This window comes from Hemiscyllium ocellatum, chromosome 35 (assembly GCF_020745735.1).
Source record: "Hemiscyllium ocellatum isolate sHemOce1 chromosome 35, sHemOce1.pat.X.cur, whole genome shotgun sequence".
NCBI classification, from domain to species: Eukaryota; Metazoa; Chordata; class Chondrichthyes; order Orectolobiformes; family Hemiscylliidae; genus Hemiscyllium; species Hemiscyllium ocellatum.
The window spans coordinates 12,109,457-12,127,532 of NC_083435.1; the positions used below are offsets into that span (position 1 = coordinate 12,109,457).

Consider the following 18,076-nt stretch of genomic DNA (forward strand, 5'->3'; position numbering starts at 1 on the left):
GTGGGTCTGAGTGTTTCACTGCTCACCACTTGGGTAAAATACCAGCCTTGAGTCTCATAGTTCAATATGTCAGGACCATGCTTCTCAAACTATCAGTTCACCTTCTCCTTTGCCCAACATTGGAACTCACATTGTTAGTGTGTATTGGTTCCTTCTCAGTCTTCCCTGTTCTTTCATAGGCTTGGGCATTATTGACAAAGGCAGCATTTGCTGCCCATCCCTAATTGCCTTTGAACTGAGTGACTTATGGGGCTATTTTAGAGGACAGTTAAATTCAATCACTATGCTGTGGTTCTGAGGAACATGTGGATCAGACTAGGCAAGGGTGACAATTTACCTTCCCTAAAGGAAATAAGTGAGTTAGTTGGGATTTCACACATTTGCTGACATTTCACACAGACACTATTGCTGGCATTAGCTTTACATTCCAGATTTCTGAATTGAACTCACAGTAATAGGATTGGGATCTGACTCCCTAGTGTATTAGCCTGGGCCTCTGGAGTATTACGCCATTGATATAACCAGTACACCATCATATCTGTTCATCAAAGCAAAGTATCCCAATCTTTGTATCACAAGACAAATTTTTAAAAAGTTGATATCTTTTCATATTCCACTCACATTGTCTGGCTTAGCTCTAACATTGGTCAAATAGACTCACCCCTTATAATTTTTTTGAAACATATATATCTGATCTTGCACTTCTGTTCTGCTTTGCTTTGTTCACTGTCTGTGATTTAGCTATGATTCAGCACATCATTCAGCAGTGGAGAGTGCTGAAGAGGACCCTCATCGGTGAACTGATTCCTTTCTAGACGTGAACAAAGCTTTTGAAAATGTCTCTAAGCCCTCTTGTGGCACAGTGGTGTTGTTCCTACCTTTAAGACACAAGTTCAAATCCTACATGCTCCAGAGATGTGTAATAAAATCAATGAACAGGTTGATAAGAAAATCTTGTTGGGATTATCTCATGTACATGGAATAGGCAGGGTTTCCTTCACTAAAAGACTACTTTCCTACCGTGTTAATTAGATCTTCACTTCACTTTCTCTATAGCCCAATGTTGAAAAAGTCATTGCCCTACCTGTTAAGTCATGTACTTGAAGCAAGATTAAGTTGGCTCTTTTACATTGCAATCCACAAACATGCAAGGTAGACTGTTGGAGAAAGATCCGCCAACCTGCCCACCCACAGCATAACCAGAAAGAAATACAGAAATCAAGCCAGCCAACACATACAGAACACACCCACAATGCTCCAGTCTTCACCAAACTGGCTAAAGTAGAAACCAGACATGGCCAAGCTACTCCCAGTCCAGAGAATACACTTCCCAAACAGGCTTCACAGCAAGCTCCCACCTGATCAGCACTGCAGTCCCAATCCCCTCAGGGCAGGCTCGTTTCCCATTGAAACTGATACCGCTCAAAGTTTGGGAGAAGGTTTGTAGCTCGGGTGCTTGTTGTTGTGGTTCTGCTCGCCGAGCTGGGAATTTGTGTTGCAAACGTTTCGTTCCCTGTCTAGGTGACATCCTCAGTGCTTGGGAGCCTGTTGTGAAGCGCTTCTGTGATGTTTCCTCCTGCATTTGTAGTGGTTTGTCTCTGCCGTTTCCGGTTGTCAGTTCCAGCTGTCCGATGCAGTGGCAGGTATATTGGGTCCAGGTCGATGTGTTTGTTGGTAGAATCTGTGGATGAGTGCCATGCCTCTACGAATTCCCTGGCTGTTCTCTGTTTGGCTTGCCCTATAATAGTAGTGTTGTTCCAATCGAATTCATGTTGCTTGTCATCTGAGTGTGTGGCTACTAAGGCTAGCTGGTCGTGTCGTTTCATGGCTAGTTGGTGTTTGTGGATGCGGATCGTTAGCTGTCTTCCTGTTTGTCCTATGTAGTGTTTTGTGCAGTCCTTGCATGGCATTTTGTACACTACATTGGTTTTGCTCATGCTGGGTATCGGGTCCTTCGTCCTGGTGAGTTGTTGTCTGAGAGTGGCTGTTGGTTTGTGTGCTATTATGAGTCCTAGTGGTCGCAGTAGTCTGGCTGTCAGTTCGGAAATGTTCCTAATGTATGGTAGTGTGGTTAGTCCTTTGGGTTGCAGCATGTCATCGTTACGTTGTCTTTCACCTTAGGCATCTGTTGATTAAATTGTGTGGGTATCCGTTTTTGGCGAATACATTATATAGGAGTTCTTCTTCCTCTTTTTGCAGATCTGGTGTGCTGCAGTGTGTTGTGGTCCTTTTGAATGGTGTCTTGATGCAACTTCTTTTGTGTGTGTTGGGGTGGTTGCTTTCATAGTTCAGGACTCGGTCAGAAAATGCCTCAATGATCGTTAGGTTTTTATGGATCCAGAACATTCAGCAGATCCTTGAGATCTTTGTTTAGCTGGGCCCAGGGGGGAGGGATAATTGATAGAAACAATGAGATTATTAACGATTAGGTGTAATGAACTAGTGTGCATGGTGAGAGGGTCTGGTTAGTAACCTGCTAATGGGAGACACTGGACAAAGGTAAAAGCTTCAAGATAATCATTGTGACAAGGAAACTTGTCAGTCTAGAACACATTGTGAGCAAACAAACAAAAAGTTGCTGATGCTGGAAAAGTGAAACAAAAACTGGAAATGCTGGAGAAACTCTGCGTGTCTGGCAGCCTCTATGGAAAGAAAGCAGAGTGAACATTTCAGGTCCAGTGGTACTTCTCCAGTTTTGTAAATTGATCACTGGACATGAAACATTGACTTGACTTTCCCTCTACTGATGTTGCCAGACCTACTGAGTTTCACCAGCAATTTCTGTTTGTATCACATAGTTTGTGATTGGCAGTGACATGTTGCTTTGATTTGGTTTATTGTAGTCACTTATGCAAAGTACAGCAAAGAGTTTCAGTTTGCAAGCAGTACCACAGGTCGATGATAGCCAACCAGGACATACAGTTCATTGGATCTTAGACCGAGTGTGTATACAAGGTTATAATTGCACAGGAGGTGCACAAAGCAAGATCAACATTAGCAAGATCAATACTATTAAAGTTAGATCAGCAGACTGCTAACAGCAGGGGAAGAGGTTATTCTTGAATCTGTTGGTGTGCGTGATCAAGCCTCTGTAACTTCTCCCTGATGGAAGAGGTTAGAAAAGAGCATTACTGGTGTGGGAGGGGTTTTTGATGATGTTTCCACAATAACAAGAAGTGGAAACAGAGATCATGGATAGATGATTGGCTTCCATGATGGTCTGGACTTTGTACTATGCTCCATAGTTTTTGGTCATGGGAGAAGAGTTGCCATACAAGGCCATTATATACTCAGATAGAATGCTTTCAGATAGATATAGCGCATCTGGAAAGGTTGGTGAGGGTTTTATGGACATGTTGAATTTGCTAAACTGCCTGAGGAAGGAGAGGCATTGTGGAACCCTCTTGACCATCACAACTACATGAGAGGCCCTGAACAAATTGTTGGTTATCATCACTCCTACAAACTTTACACCCTCTACTCACTCCACCTCAGCATCGTTGCGGGAGATAAAGGTGTGTCCTCCTTTTTTCTTCCTGAACTCGATGATCAGTTGTTTTGTATTTCCAAAATTGAGAGAGGTTGTTATCATTGCACCACTTCATCAAGCACTCTATCTCCTTTCTGTATTCTGACTCATTGTTGTTCCTCAGGTTCATTTCAAAGAGTTGATGATTTTTGCTTCCAATAGGCTGTGCATTTGCTTGTCCATTGCTGAACAAAAACAGCACGTTATCCTCCTGAATCCCCCTTTAAACTGTCTCTGTCGTGAAAGAAGACCTTGAAATCCCTTTTACCTACCAAAGAAATCAGTAATTATATACCCTCTCACTAGACACACGCAGACAGCTCCAAAGATGAGTCAAATCAGACTCAAAACGCCAACTTTGTTTCCCTCTCCAAAGCTCCTGCCACAACTGCAGAGTTTTTGCAGCATTCTCTACGTATGTGTGGATTTTCTTACTGCAGAGGACTGATTAGGCTTGGTCATTCAGTCCATTCAAGGAGCAGATGGATGGATGTTCAGCAAGAAGGGAAATCCAAGGTTGCGTGATGAAGGCCAGAAATTGGAGTTGAGGATGATCAGATCAGCCATGATCTCATTAAAGAGTCCTGAAGAAGGGTTACACCTGAAACATCAACTTCCGCACCTCCATAGGCTGCCTGGCTTGCTTTGTTCTTCCAGACTCATGCCTGTCTATTTTGGATTCCAGCATTTGCAGTTTTTATTTCTCTAACCAACTATGGTCTCTTTAAAGGCAGAGCAGATTTGATGGGCTGAATGGCGAACTTCTGCTCCTCTCATGTTCTCATCCAATCCAATCCTTCAATCATGCAGTCATAAACAGCAGATTATCTTCTCATTATCTCATTACTGCTTGAAAGAGCTTGCTGTGTGTAAATTGGCTGCAGTGACTATAATACAAATTTGACTACACTCCAAAAGGCCATAAATGGCAGCAAAGTGCCTCTTGCAGATATATTTGGATAATCAATTGTCGCAAGTGACGTGCCGGAAGACTGGAGATTGTCAAAGGTGGTGCCACTATTTAAGAAAGGTGGGAAGGACAAGCCAGGGAACTATAGACCAGTGATTGTGACCTCGGTGGTGGGCAAGCTGTTGGAGGGAATCCTGAGGGACAGGATATCCATGTATTTGGAAAGGCAAGGACTGATTCGGGATAGTCAACATGGCTTTGTGCGTGGGAAATCATGTCTCACAAACTTGATTGAGTTTTTTGAAGAAGTATAATAGAAGATTAATGAGAGCAGAGCAGTAGATGTGACCTATATATACTTCAGTAAGGCGTTCGATAAGGTTCCCCACAAGAGACTGATTAGCAAAGTTAAATCTCATGGAATACAGGGAAAACTAGCCATTTGGATACAGAACTGGCCCAAAGGTAGAAGACAGAAGGTGCTGATGGAAGGTTGTTTTTCAGACTGAAGGCCTGTGACCAGTGGAGTGCCAAAAGAATCGGTGCTGGGCTTTTTGTCATTAGCATAAATGTTTTGGATGCAAGCGTAAGAGGTGTAGTTAGTAAGTTTGCAGACGACACAAAATCGACGTGTAGTGGACGGCGAAGAAGGTTACCTCAGATTGCCACAGCATCTGGACCAGATGGGCCAATGGGCTGAGAAGTGGCAGATGGAGTTTAATTCAGATAAATGCGAGGTGCTACATTTTGGGAAAACAAATCTTAGCAGGTTTTATACACTCAATGGTAATGTCTTTGGGAGTGTTGCTGAACAAAGAGACCTTGGAGTGCAAGTTCACAGCTCTTTGAAAGTGAAGTCACAGGTAGATAGGATAGTGAAGAAGGCGTTTGGTATGCTTTCCTTTATTGGTCAGAATATTGAGAACAGAAGTTGGGCGGTCATGTTGCGGCTGTACGGGACATTGGTTGGCCACTGTTGGAATATTGCATGCAATTCTGGTCTCCTTCCTATCGGAAGGACTGGGAGACCTGAAAGGGTTCAGAAAAGATTTACAAGGACGTTGCCAGTGTTGGTGGATCTGAGCTACAGGGAAAGGCTGAACAGGCTGGGGCTGTTTTCCCTGGAGCGTCGGAGACTGAAGGGTGACCTTATAGAGGCTCACAAAGTTATGAGGGGTGTGGATAGGATAAACAGACAAAGTCTTTTCCTTGGGGTCAGGGAGTCCAGAACTAGAGGTTCTAGGTTTAGGGTGAGAGGGGAAAGATTTAAAAGAGACCTAAGGGGCAACGTTTTCACGCAGAGGGTGGTCTGTGGATGGAATGAGCTGCCAGACGATGTGGTGGAGGCTGGTACAATTGCAAATATTAAGAGATATTTGGATGGGAATATGCGTTGGGAGGGTTTGGAGGGATATGTGTCGGGTGCTGGCAGGTAGGACGAGATTGGATTGGGATATCTGGTCGGCATGGGCGGGTTGGATAGAAAGATCTGCTTCCGTGCTGTACATCTCTGTGACTCCATGACTCTATCACTCATCGAGTGGCCCTGCAAGTTGCTTTCCAAATTCAAGTCTCGTATTTCCTTCCTCTTATGTCTCTGCCTTTATCCTCCTGCAAAACCATCCTTAAATCATTCTCTTTTCCCAAGTTCTGATCATTGTCCTGTGGGGATTGCTATCAAATATTTGTGTAATAATTGCTTTTGCAAAGCAATAATCCTAAAGGTGCAGTGGAAATGCAATTTGTTCCCATGTAACCAGGTGCCAGATATCAATTTATATTATTTTTCCTACAGAGTATCATGACGAAGTGTGGAAAGTTCTTAAAGTTCAGTTTTTTCAAGGAAAAAGTGATGGGACAAGGCGGCGTGATTTGGTATTTAAACTAGTTGACAAGGAAGGAAGGAGCCATATAAACAACAGGGTTTCATGCTCACTGTATTGTCACATTCTTACCTCACCCTTGAAAAACCACTTCATTGGCTATGAAGAACTTTGGGGCATCCTCACATCAAGAAAGGAATCGTATGAATGCAGGCTTTTCATTTTGTACGGTAGAGAGAGTGTTAGCTTGGATTTTGCTCTCAAATCTCTGCTACTGGCTCACTTCCTGAGGAGCTGAATTTAGCAAAACACACCGTGCAAGAAATCTGTGGGATCTGGAGCTTTGAACTCACTGCTTGAAGTGGTGCTCGAGGTAAAAACTCCTCTCTGCATTGAAGCAACATTGAGATATTCTCATGAAGTGTTGTAATCTACACAACTGCCATTCAGGAGTTGGAAAACATGGACAAAGCAATTCTGTGTCTTGCACGTACCTTGACCACATAAGAAAGAAGAGCAGAATTATTAGATTAGATTACTTACAGTGCGGAAAGAGACCCAACAAGTCCACACTGACCCGCTGAAACACAACCTGCCCAGACCCATTCTCCTAACACTGCGGGTAATTTAGCATGGCCAATTCACCTAACCTGCACGTCCTTGGATTGTGGGAGAAAAGAGGAGCACCCGGAGGAAACCCACGCAGAAACGGGGAGAATGTGTAAACTCCACACAGTCAGTCGCCTGAGAAGAGAATTGAACACAAGTCTCAGGTCCTGTTAGGCAGCAGTGCTATGTGCTGTGCCACCATGCCGCCCACAATTGCATATGATATGTTTCTGAACCCGATTCTCCTGCTTTCGCCTCAAAACCCTTGAACACTTTACTGATCACGAACCTATCAGTCTCTGCTTTGAAGACTCTGAGAATTGTGGTCTCCACAGCCTTCTGCAGCAATGAGTTCCGCAGATTCACCACCCTCTGACTGAAGAAACCCCTCCTCATCTCAGTTTTAAATGGTCGTCCCTTCACTCTGAGGCAATGCACTCGATACATTTGTGTGTGAGACAGTGAATGTGATGGTGAATCTAGACGAACATGTAAAGAGATGGAGAAGAGCTGAATGAGGGTCTCATGTAAAGTTTCTCTTGGGTTAATTCCAGCCCTCGACAGTTTGAGGTTGACATTCTGAAATTTATCCACTCAACGGGTATGGCTGGGGGGGAGGGGGGGAGGAATAGCGCTGTTGCCTCATGTTTGATTCCATGTCTGAGTAAAAAATGAGGTCTGCAGATGCTGGAGATCACAGCTGAAAATGTGTTGCTGGTTAAAGCACAGCAGGTTAGGCAGCATCTCAGGAATAGGGAATTCGACGTTTCGACGAATTCCTGATGAAGGGCTTATGCTCGAAACGTCGAATTCCCTATTCCTGAGATGCTGCCTAATCTGCTGTGCTTTAACCAGCAACACATTTTCAGCTGATTTCATGTCTGCGACAGTGCCTGTGTAAAGTTTGCACGTTCTCCACATGTCTACATGGGTTTCCTCCAGTTCCTTTCCACAGTCCAAAGATGTGCAGGCTTGGTGGAGTAAACATGGGAAAGGCAGGGTTCGTGGGGTAGGTCTGGGTAGGATGCTTTTCGGAGGGTGACTGTGGACTTGTGTAGCCTGCTTCCATGCTGTAGGGTTTCTCCAAAATCTAATCATTGGTCAATTGGAGAAATGGAGCTGACATTAAAGATGAATTGAAAGGCTCAAATCACTTCTCCATTTCATTGTCCTTTCTGAAGTTTGGATAGATTTTAACCGGTTAAGTTGTGGTTAATTTCAGCTTCTGTCAGTTTTAGTGTATCTGACGCTGAACACCTCGCTCCTGCCTTATCAATGGCGAACTGTTGTATCTCTCACTCAGTCCCAGGACCGTACAGAGGCCTGGTCCAGGGACTGTGACGGCCCGCTGTGGGAGGTTGAAGTTTCACAAATCCTGGGTGAAGGGGAGAGGGGGTCCCAAGGGCAAGGTCGGTAAATGGTAACCTGTTTCTTTCCACATAGACCAAGAGAACCTAGGTGAACCAGGACCTAAATGATCCCTTCATCCCTTATTGCTGGATTCCACCCAGGATTTGCTTAACTGAAGCTCCCAATGTCGAATAGTGACAGCACTGTTCGAAACATCCAGAAGGATGGTGACCAGTACTGTGCATGGAATCCAAATATAGTCTCATTAATGCACTGAGTAAGTGAATTAAAATTTGCATACATTTGTACTAAACCCTCATATAATAAATGAGTTTTCAAAAGATTTCCTACTTAACTGGTGTGTCTGCAGACTAATTTTTTTGAAATTGTTGGACTAAGACACCCTGCTCTGCCATCTCTTTTAGAATAGAATGGCCTTTATTGTCATGTGCACTCAAATGAGGACAGTGCGACGTTTGTAATGTTGCCTTTTGGTGCCAAATTGGGGACAGATTACCCAGGTACAGATACTTTAATTGATGTGACAGAATTGTGGCAATAGGAAAATCGACAAGCATGGAATATATCCAGAATGATAATATTGATTCTTCATCCTCACTTTCCATGGAACCAACACTCACTTTAACTTTTCTGTTATGCATACTTACAGAACTTCTCACTTTAAAAAAACAATCTGGTTAGCTTTCTCCTACAGAGTAAAGTCCCCATTCTCATTCATCTTTTTTTTGCTTTTTCCAGATATATAGACCAATCCTCTGACCTGCCACCTGTTTTTCCACCATTACCAGCTTTTTCTTTATGTTTGACACCACCTTTTACATTTTGAGTTGACCATGTGTTGTTGATCCACCCTTTGGAATTTTTCTTACTCGTTGAAATGTATCTGCTGTAAGATGTACACATGTGTAAAATGTTGCATAAATCGAATAAGTATTCTAACTTTTTGGAAATTCTTCCATGTATGTTCAGGGAAATCTACATATTAGTCAATATATTTGGATGCACATTTACGTATATTCTGATTACTGAAGCCAGAATGCTTGCTTCGATTATTTCATTTGTACTTTGTGTGTGACGCAGGCTATTGATATAATTTCAGGTGATTGAGAAGCATTATTTTCTGAATCTGCTGACACTGGCTTTCTGAAATTCTGCAATGTTTCTTTTGCTTCAGTTCCCAGTTTGGATCTTCCATGGTTGGAGGAAGAAATTGCACTGGATGACTTCAAGGACGTGGACAATAGCGTCTCTTTTGTTTTCATTTCTATCTCTCTCCTTTTCTGAAAGAAATTGTTGATTTTCTTTCTGATATCAATAGGGTCAATGTATATTTGCGGACGGGGATATTACCTACTATTAATTTCTTTACTAATATTACTTTTTTTTTCTTGCCGTTCTTGACTTTAAACTGTGATGGGGCTCAAATTGGAAGGAGCTATGAAGGTGTTTTTGGGATACATAAGTGCCTCGTGTTGACAGGGCGTAGGGCCCCTCACTAAGTGTCTTATATTAGGTTCAGTTTGTTGATTTTTTGCATACATAGTCAGTTGCAGTAGTTCTGGTTTGTGTATTTTTAGGCTTCTTTTTTTTCTGGTTTATGTTCAACAACTGGTAAGTCAAATTCTTCCATTTTGGAGTTGAAATGCTGTTATAGAGAGTCATGGCTATTTGTGTCCTCAATTAGAGACATACAAGATAATCAGAGGTTTAGATAGGGTGGACAGTGAGAGCCTTTTTCCAAGTATGGGAACGGCAAACACAAGAGGACACAACTTTAAAGTGAGGGGAGATAGGTATAAGACAGATGTCAGAGGTAGTTACTTTACTCAGAGAGTAGTAATGGTACAGGATGTTTTGCCTGCAACGGGAGTAGATTCGCAAAGTTTAAGTGCATTCAAGTCTTCATTCGACAGGCACATGGACGTACATGAAATAGTGTAGGTGGGATGGGCTTCAGATTAGTAAACAGGGCGGCGCAACATTGAGGGCCGAAGGGCCTGTACTGCGCTATAATGTTCTATATTCTATGTTCAATGGTGTACCTGGAATATTAGAGGGAGACATTCGCCAGTGAAGATAAAAAAGGTGCATTCTAGTCTGAGAAAGGAGAGGGTAGATATAGCCTATTCACATCTTGGTGATATGGCAATTGCAGCAGGGTGGGCTTGTTCAGGTGTATTTCTCTTCCTTCACAAGTAGGAGTATGGGAAAGGCCATAGTTATCAAGAAGAATCTTTCATTTCAGTTCCAGTTTCAGATTAAAGATGAGTACAGGCAGTTCGGCATTCATAAAGCTTCAATACATGGAGAAGGGGATGGTATTATGAATGGTTATTGTCCCCCAGCGCATCACTTTAAATTTTTGATCAATGCATTCTCAAACTGATGGCTCTTGCGCCACAGCAGATTATTATAGGGGGAGACTTTATTTGCCTTATAGATCCCACGGTTGAACAAATGCCTGGAGGACCCTCAACAGTTTCTTTACAATCTGAGCAACAAGCAGATTTACGTGCGGAAGTGGGATTGGGAGCTACCTGGAGGTGTCCCCATCCCACGGGGAGGGACATTACGTTTTTACTAATCTGCACAAGTGTCATTTTAGGATTGATCTTTTCATAACTTCTGCGTTATCCTTGAAGGCCGTCACATTTTGTAAAATTGGAAACTTCACTAATTCTGATCCCGCTACAGTATGTTTAGAAATTGAGGTTAAGGGCAATGTTACAGGCCGTCAACATTGGCGAATGGATCCCTTTATTCTGAAGTCCATCGAATAATTCTTCACCATTAAATGTATAAGTCCTGCAAAGATTAGCTTTCCCAAAATGCAGCATCTCACATTTATCTGAATTAAACTCCATCTGCCACTCCTCAGCCCATTGACCCATCTAGTCAAGATCCTGTTATAATCTGAGGTAACCCTCTTCGCTGTCTACTGCACCTCCAATTTTTGTGTCATCTGCAAACTTATTAACCAAACCTCTTATGGTCGCATCCAAATCATTCATGTAAATGAGAAAAATTAGAGGACCCAGCACCGATTCTTGTGACACTCCACTGGTATAGCATTGTGTGTTTTTGTTGGTTTATTGCGGTTGTACTTTTGTAATTTTACAGAAGGTTCTATCTCTTTCAATCAATATATTCACATGAAAAGAAAAGGGACCTGACGGACAATATTTTTAAAAAAGTACAATAAATGGCCATAGGAAGTGGCGGAGGCTGGAAATATTACAAAGTTAAAAGACATTTGGATAGGTTTTTGAGGAGAAAGGGTTGAGAGGGGAACAGGGCAAATGCTGGCAAATGGGACTAGATTTATTTAGGATATTTGGTTGGCATAGATGGGTTAGACAGAAGGTCTGTTTCTGTACTGAGCATCTCGATGACTCTTTGACTCTCTAACTGAGATGAGGAATTGCTTCAAACTCATTGTTGCAGAATGATGTGGAGACCTAGTCATTGAGTGTATTTAAGATAGAGACAGATCGCTTCTTGATGAGTAAAGGGAGCAGGTTTGCAGGGAGAAGGCAGGCAAAGGGGGACTGAGAAAGAAATCAGCCATGATCAAATGGTGGAGGAAACCCAATTGGTGTATGACCTCATTCTGCTGCATCTTATAGCCAGCAGAAGGGAATCTGTCAACTGGATATATTAGTGACTGTCTTATATTTGTCACCCCTAGTCTCCATCACAAGTGATAACATGGTATCCTAATGCTGTCAAGCTCCTTCATAACCTGTTGAATACGTCAGATAAAAAGACTGGTATTTGCATAGTGCCTTTAATGATATCTCAAAGCTTCTTCCAGTCCATGACGTATTTCAGAATTGTATTCAATGTTGTAATGTGGACCATAAGTTAGCCAGTCTGGACAGAGCAGGCTCCAATAAAAAGCAATGTGAACAGGCTTTTTTAGATTAGATTACTTACAGTGTGGAAACAGACCCTTCGGCCCAACAAATCCACACCGACCCGCCGAAGCCCAACCCACCCATACCCCTACATTTTACCCCTTACCTAACACTACGGGCAAGTTAGCATGGCCAATTCACCTGGCCCGCACATCTTTGGACTGTGGGAGGAAACCGGAGCACCCGGAGGAAACCCACGCAGACACGAGGAGAACGTGCAAACTCCACACAGTCAGTCCCCTGAGTTGGGAATTGAACCCGGGTCTCAGGCGCTGTGAGACAGCAGTGCTAACCACTGTGCCACCGTGCCGCCCACCAAAATAATTAGGTCATCTAATTATTTTGATGTTGGATGAGAGATAAATATTGGCTGTGGGTTTTTTTTTACATTCACCTCTACACAACGTTTGGATCAAATCCTAACACTGCAGCACTCCCTCAGTACTACACTCGTGTCAGTCTTGGTTTTTAATGGTCGTGTCACACATTGCAAGCTCAGACCACCTACGTTCTCCTCCAAATTATTAATATACGGTGTCTCAGCACTGATCACTGCACAACACCACTGGTCATAGATCTCCAGTCAGAAAGATACACTTCCATCGTCCTCATCAATCTTCTTTTTCACTTCCTCAAAAACTTCAGGAAGTTTGTCAGATGTGACCTCTCATCTGCTTTGCCGTTTAATAAGATCATAGCTAATCTGATCATTCTCAAATTGACTTTCTGGCCTTAACTTCATAAACTTTGATTCCCTTCCTCGTTAAAAATCTGTCCAACTCAGCTTTGTATATACTGAATGACCCAACCTCAACAACCCTCTGCAGCATCAAATTCCACACAAACTCCAAGAATGCTGGAGAAACTCAACAGGTCTGGCAGCAGCTGAGATGAGAGAAGTATTTCACATCCAGTATGACCCTTGTTCAGAGCTGATTGTGTCTGTCCAGTGGAAGGGTGTCGAAAATGTTGATATAAGTGATAGGTTTGAGAGGGTTCACAGTCCCTTTCTCACCACAGAGGCACAGCCCTGCAATGTAAAAGGGAATTCAAGAAGTAACCATGGAGTGCGGAAACTAATGCCTCAGCCTCCTTGAAAGCTAATTCATCAACCCTTTGAAATTATCTGGAAGAATCTCAATTTCATTACCAATCACAAGGTATCCTCCAAAAATGAAAATTGCTCGAGAAAATGTAGTAGTGTCACTGGACCGAAAATGTTGTCTCTTCTTTCTCTTCACTCACGCTGCCAGATTGCTGATTCTCACCAGCAATGTCTGTTTTTGTAGCATACCTTAGCAGTGAAAATTGAAGTCTATAGCACACCTAGTCATCAAAAAACCAAGAGTTCCAAATGCTGGTAATCTGAAACAAAACAGAAATTGATGGGAGATGCTGCAACAGCTGCTGAGTTTCAGTTTTCCTGTAACAGACTGACACAGAACATTACTGTAAAACTCAACACATGTCACAAATCCTCATTCACTGTCACCCAGTCAAATTCATCTTTAAGTTTTCATTGGTGTTTCATTCAATGGGCTTCAATAATGCTTCTAAATCTTTAATGTGACAATTTCACAAAAGCCTTTTCAAGTCCTGGATCAAATTCCCTCTGAATCCTAATTGTATCTTCAGTCGAAAGTTCAATCAATTCAGATAAACATGACTTGCTTTGAATAAACCCACACTGTCTTTCCTCAATTATCCAGAATTACTTAACGGTGTTGAATATTATCCTTAAAATTTCCCACCACCAAGGTTAATCACACTGACGTGTTGCTGCAGCTTTACATTGACACTTTATTTAGAAACCAAAACATTGACAATACTACAATATTGAATGAAATTTTGACTGTAAAAACAGTATTGCAGGGCAGGAGGGGAAAGGGGACTGGACCAGCTAAATACTCTATCCATGGTGTGAAACATGTGGATGTTCCCATTGACTAACACAAATCAATTTGCAGATAACACTAAAATAAGCAGTACTGTGGACTGTGAGGAAGGAAATTGCAACAGGAAAGTGATTAGCTGGGGAAGTGGGCCGAGAAATGGCAAGTGGAGTTTAATACACACACGTCTGAGGTCCTGCGTTGTGGAAAGTCAAATCAAGGTGAGCATTTCATGATGAATATTAGGGCCTTAAAGAGTGTAGTAGAACAGAGGGACTTGGAGGTCAGGTACACGGTTCTCTGAAAGTGGAGCCACTGGGAGACAGGACAATCACGAAGGCTTTGGCACATTGGCACTGTCAGGGCACTGAGTTTAGAAGTTGGGAAGTTATGTTACAGTTGTGTAGGACATTGGTGAGGCTGCATTGAGTCATAGAGCTGTACAGCATGGAAACAGACCCTTCAGTCCACCCTTCCATGCCGACCAGATATCCCAACCCAATCTACTCCCACCTGACAGCACCCGGCCCATATTCCTCCAAACCCTTCCTATTCATATACCCATCCATATATGCCTCTTAAATGTTGCAATTGTAACAGCCTCCACAAATCCTCTGGCAGATCATTCCATACACGTTCCACCCTCTGCATGATAAAGTTGCCCCTTATGGGGTCTCTTTTGCGTCTTTCCCCTCTCACCCTAAACCTATGCCATCTAGTTCGGGACTCCCCAACTCCAAGGAAAAGATTTTATCTATTTACCCTATCTATGCCACTCACAATTTTTTAAACCTCCATAAGGTCACCCCTCAGCTCCGACGCTCCAGGGAAACCGCCCCAGCCTGTACAGCCTCTCCCTGTAGCTCAGATCCTCCAACCCTGGCAATATCCGTGTAAATCTTTTCTGAACCCTTCCAAGTTCCAATAGGAAGGAGACCAGAATTGCACGCAATATTCCAATAGTGGCCTAACCAATGTCCTGTACAGCCGCAACATGACCTCCCAACTCTTGTACTCAATATTCTGACCAATAAGGGACAGCATACCAAACGCCTTCTTCACTATCCTATCTAACTGCGACTCCACTTCCAAGGAGCTATGAACTTGCACTCCAACACTACCTAGGACCTTACTATTAAGTGTATAAATCCTGCTAAGATTTGCTTTTCCAAAATGCAGCACTTTGCATTTACCTGAATCAAACTCCTTCTGCCACTTCTCAGCCTATTGGCCCATTGGCTCATCTGGCCCAGATCCTATTGCAATCTGAGGTAATCCTCTTCGCTGTCCACTACACATCCAATTTTGGTATCATCTGCAAACTTACTAACTGTACCTCTTACGCTCGCATCCAAATCATTTATGTAAATGACAAAATGTACAGGGCTAAAGTACCAATCCTTGTGGCACTTCACTGGTCACAGGCCTCCAGTTTGAAAAACAACCCCCCACCACCACCCTTTGTCTTCTACCTTTGAGCCAGTTCCGAATCCAAGCGGCTAGTTGTCCCTGTATTCTGTGAGATCTAACCTTACTAATCAGTCTCCCATAGGGAACCTGGTCTAATGCTTTACTGAAGTACATATAGATCACATCTACTGCTCTGCCCTCATCAATCCTCTTTGTTACTTCCCCAAAAAACTTAACCAAGTTTATGAGATATGTTTCCCACGCACAAAGCCATGTTGACTATCCCAAATCAGTTCTTGCCTTTCCAAATACATGTACATCCTCTCCCTCAGGATTCCCTCCAACAGTTTGCCCACCACTGAGGTCAGGATCACCGGCCTATAGTTCCCTGGCTTGTCTATCCCGCCCTTCTTAAACAGTGGCACCACGTTTGCCAACCTCCAGTCTTCCGGCACCTCACCTGTGACTATTGATAATACAAATATCTCAGCAAGAGGCCCAGCAATCACTTGTCTAGCTTCCCACAAAGTTGTCAGGTACTCCTGATCGTGACCTGCAGATTTATCCACCTTTGACCGTTTCAAGACATCCAGCACTTACTCCTCTGTAATATGGACATTTTTCAAGGTGTCACTATCTATTTCCCTACAGTCTATATCTTCCATATCCTTTTTCACAGTAAATACTGACGCAAAATATTCATTTAGTATCTCCCCCATTTTATGTGGCTCCACACAAAGGCCGCCTTGCTGATCTTTGAGGGGCCCTATTCTCTCCCTAGTTAACCTTTTGACTTTAATATATTTGTCAAAACCCTTTGGATTTTCCTTAATGCTATTTGCCAAAGCTATCTCATGTCCCCGTTTGACCTCCTGATTTCCCTCTTAAGAATACTCCTACTTGCTTTGTACTCTTCTAAGGATTCCCTCGATCTAACCTGACATATGCTTCCTTCTTTTTCTTAACAAAACCCTCAATTTCTTTAGTCATCCAGCATTCCCTATACCTACTAGCCTTCCCTTTCAACTTTCTCTGGATTCTTGTTATCTCATTTCTGAAGTCTTCCCATTTTCCAGCCGTTCCTTTACCGGCGAACATCTGCCTCCAATCAGTTTTTCAAAGTTCTTGCCTAATACCGTCAAAATTGGCCTTTCTCCAGTTTAGAACTTCAACTTTTAGATCTGGTCAATCCTTTTCCATCACTATTTTAAAACGAATAGAATTATGGTCGCTGGACCCAAACTGCTCCCCCACTGACACCTCAGTCACCTACCCTGCCTTATTTCCCAACAATAGGTCAAGTTTTGCACCTTCTCCTGTAGGTATATCCACATTCTGAATCAGATAATTGTCCTGAACACACTTAAGAGATTCCTCTCCATCTATGGCAGTCCCAGTCGATGTTTGGAAAGTTAAAATCCTCTACCATTACGACCCTATTATTCTTACAGATAGCTGAGATCTCCTTACAAGTTTGTTTATCAATTTCCCTCTGACTATTGCGGGGTCGATATGTACAATCCCAATCAGGTGATCATCCCTTTCTTATTTCTCAGTTCCACCCAAATAACTTCCCTGGATGTATTTCCAGGAATATCCTCCCTTAGAAAAGCTGTAATACTATCCCTTATTTTGCCACTTCTCCTCCTCTCTTGCCTCCCTTTCTATTATCCTTCCTGTAGCATTTGTATCCTGGAACATTCAGCTGCCAGTCATGCCCATCCCTGAGCCATGTTTCCGTAATTGCTATAATATCCCAGTCCCATGTTCGTCACCATGCCCTAAGTTCATCTGCCATTCCCTGTTAGTCCCCTTGCATTGAAATAAATGCACTTTAATTTATTAGTCCTACCTTGTCCCTGCACTTGGAGTATTGGGTACAGTTTTGGTCTCCTTGCTGTAGGAAGGATGTTATTAAACTAGAAAGAGTGCAGAAGACATTTACAAGGATCTTGCCTGGACTCAATGGTCTTGAGTTACAGGGAAAGGTTGGACACATGCAGACTTTTTTTCTTTAGACCGAAGGAGACGGAGTGAGGGGGGAATCTTACAGAAGTGAATAAGTTCATGAGAGTCATGGATACGGTGAATGTACTCAGTCTTTTACCCAGCGTTGCAGAATCAAGGAAGAGAGGACATCAGTTTCCAGATAGCAGGAAAAGAATAAAAAGGGGCAATTATTTGACGGAGAGGGTGGATTGCATACAGAATAAGCTGACAGCGAAGTGGTTGCAATGGATGCATGAACAGCATTTCAAAGAAATTTGGAGAAATAGGAAAAGTTTAGAAGGATATGGGTCAAGTGCAGGGAAATGAGGTTAGCGTGGATAGACCATTTGGTTGGCATGGACCAGTTTGGGCAGAAGCGCCTCTCTCTATGATGTAGGATTCTATCAATCTCTGATTCTAAAACCCAAAAGTAGGTAGCAATGACTGAAGGTCCAGAGTAAAAGTGGGATAATTTCCAGGCAGCTAACACTCCAATGACTTGAAATAGTGATTTTCAAAATAATTCAGACAAAGTTGGAATGCAAGGTGTAAGGATACATATTCTGGAGACATTGACAAATACAATCTTAACAGGTTTACTCTCTTAGATTTATTAATGAAGAACT

General features: G+C 42.7%; 1 pseudogene; it reads right to left on the reverse strand.

Moving 5' to 3' along the window:
- Window positions 1-18,076, reverse strand: part of LOC132832969 (zinc-binding protein A33-like) — an 84,866-nt pseudogene that overhangs the window by 38,628 nt on the left and 28,162 nt on the right.